Genomic DNA, 2956 nt, shown 5'->3' on the forward strand with positions numbered 1-2956 from the left:
GCCCCCGAGCCGCGCCCGCCTCTGGGGTGGGGTCACACTGCCCCCGCTCTGCTCCGCTTCCTGGCCTGCTGCCTCCAGCCAGGGGATGGGCAAGGGGGTTGCACCCCTGCCCCGCTCCTCCACTGCCGCGCCGCCCGTCCCGCCTCCCCTCGTAGTCGCCCAGCGGGCATGGGCATGGGCATGGGCAGGAGGGCGTTGAAAGCTTCCCTGGCCTGGGGCAGGGGCAGGGGGGATGCTTACCTGCTTTAAAAAAGTACATTGAGGTCTGCTCTGCCCCCACCGGTGGGTGGGGTGAGAAGGAGGCTGGGAGCAGGGTGCAGCGCTTTGCAAACCCTGCATTTGCCTCTGCATCCACCCATGCCCTCTTTCTCTCTGTAAGGCCGTAGCTCAAATAGGGCTGCATCTTAAATGAGTAGGACTTGAAAGCCCTGGTTTTGTTGGCATCTTGGTCCTTGCTGTCGTCAGTAAAGTTTGGCTATGTGGCTGCAGGCACCTGGGCCCCCTCCCCAAGAAAAAGCAGGCCGTTAGCAGCCCAGTGCTGCTGTCGCTCTTATTCCTCCTGACGGTTTCAGCCATGATTGCCGGATGCAGAGACTCGCTGCAGCTTCGTGTTTCTAGTCCGCACTGTGCTACAGCCTTGAGCCAAGCATGCAAGTGCCTCTCTCGGGATGAAAACCAAGTACAAAAAGACTGATTTAGCAGAGAAAGGCAGCTTGCAGCATGGTGCCTCTGCAGGGCAGGTAACTTGGTACACCCCTGGTTATGAGCCCTGGTTTGGGGTCATAAGTGGGATGCACAGGCTGTACTGGGATGGACAGCTCCATCCTGCTTGCAGCCAGGTGAACAGCTTGGAAGGAGGCACATGTTTTGAACTGAGATTAACTGTGTGATTGGTGTAATTGGAGGCAACTAGTGAGGGGAGGGATGAATCGCCCATCTCTTGTCCTCTTCTGGAAGATACACTCCTGGGCTCAGTACTGGGTTAACGGGTTCAGCATCTTGTGTGGGAGGTCAGGCTAAATGCATCATTTCTTGCCTTAAAACTCATGAATAAATCACATGTTCTTTAGTTTTCCTCTCCTCCCACCTTCTTTCTGACCACAACCACTCCACTACCTCCAGTCTCTGGCCAGAAGCAACTTACTGCCCCCCAGTTAGCCTGTCGGGCCAGCCCTGGAATTCATTTCTTTGATCGCAGAAGCAGTTTTTTCATAGGCCCCTTTCTGTAGCCCTTTCCATCCGAGGTTGGATGACCTCAATTCAAGCTCATCCTGTTCCTTGTCAGAGCGGTGGATGGGGTCATCGCCATTTTATGGGAAAGGAGGCATGCCGAGATGGAGGGGGTTGATGTCAAAGGCTTTGACAGAGCTGGCAGTACAGTTTGGATCTTCTCACCCATACTCCCAGGACCTCTTCCCTCTTGGATCCTGTAAGTTCAACATGTATTACACTGTCAGAACGACCACGGTATAGAACATGTCGAGCACAGGCCATTGTGTCACAACAGAGGGAGCTCTGGCTGTCAGCTCCCTCGGAGTGACAAGGTTTGGTATGGGTGATGGTTTTTAATGGAGTCTTTCATCTTGTAATGTTACAGCTTGATTAGAACTGCAGCAATCCCCTGTGCTGGGAAATGCGTGACTGTTAGTGGCAAATGCAATTCCAGTAGGACCTAATGAGTGCCCGTAGCCGCATAACTAAACTTCTAGTACCAATGACTGATGGTGGTCCGTCACCTGGGACCGAGATGTCAAAGAAATCTGGATTTAGAAGTCCTTTCTGTTTATGTGCATGCCAGAAATCCCGTTTGAGCCACAGCCTTACTGAAGGACAGGGCATGGGTAGTAGGTCTGTGTGAATAGGCAGCTATTCAATCTGGCTTCAGATCTGGCCGCTTCGGATGCCAGGGATCCGATCTGGATCTCTGGACCGGGTTTTCTCTTTGATTTGGCCGAAGCAGCTCTGAGGCTTCGGAGCCGCCTTGGAGATCCAGCCATAGGGTATAATGGGGAATCAATGAAATAGCTATAACTTTGTTGTTTTTTTGTCTGATTTGGATGAAACTTGCAGGAGTGGTAGCCTCTGCTGAGGGCATGAAGCCTGGCTGCCAAGTTTCAAGAAGATCGGTGCAGAGTTCAGGGGGAACTGCACCCCAAATTCTTGAAAGCAAAACTCATGTCACGTCTATGCGTTACACCACAGTGGGGTCAAGACAGCAAGGGTGGTGGCCCCTGGTGAGGCCACAAAGCCTGCCAAGTTTCAAGGTGATAGGCACAGGAGTTTCGGGGGGAACTGAACCTCAAGTTGGTGGTGGACGGGTCATATTCGACCTAGAGGGATGTGAGCAGTGGAGTCCCCCCAGGGCTCGGGCCCGCGCTGTTCAATTTCTTTATTAGCGACTTGGACGACGGGGTGAAGAGCAGCCTGGTTAAATTTGCAGACGACACCAAGATTTGGGGCGAGGTGGGCACGCTAGAAGGGAGGGACAGGATACAGCTGGACCTGGAAAGGTTACAGGGGTGGGCAAATGAGAATAGGATGGGATTCAATACTGACAAGTGCAGGGTGCTGCACTTAGGCAGTAGGAACCAGCAGCATACTTATAGGCTGGGGAACTCCCTTCTCGAGAGCACGATGGCAGAAAGAGATCTTGGAGTCATTATTGACTCCAAGATGAACATGGGCCGCCAATGCGAGGACACGGTCAGTAAGGCTAACCGCACCTTTTCATGCATCCACAGATGCATCATAAGCAGGGCCAAGGTGATCCTCCCCCTCTATGCGACACTGGTCAGGCCGCAGTTGGAGTACTGCGTCCAGTTCTGGGCACCACACTTCAGGAGGGATGTGGACAGCGCTGAGAGGGTCCAGAGGAGGGCCACCCGCATGATCAGGGGGCAGCAGGGCAGACCCTACGAGGAGAGGCTATGGGACCTGAACCTGTTCAGCCTTCACA

The sequence above is a fragment of the Alligator sinensis genome, unplaced genomic scaffold (assembly GCF_000455745.1).
Source record: "Alligator sinensis unplaced genomic scaffold, ASM45574v1 scaffold1388_1, whole genome shotgun sequence".
Lineage (NCBI taxonomy): Eukaryota > Metazoa > Chordata > Crocodylia > Alligatoridae > Alligator > Alligator sinensis.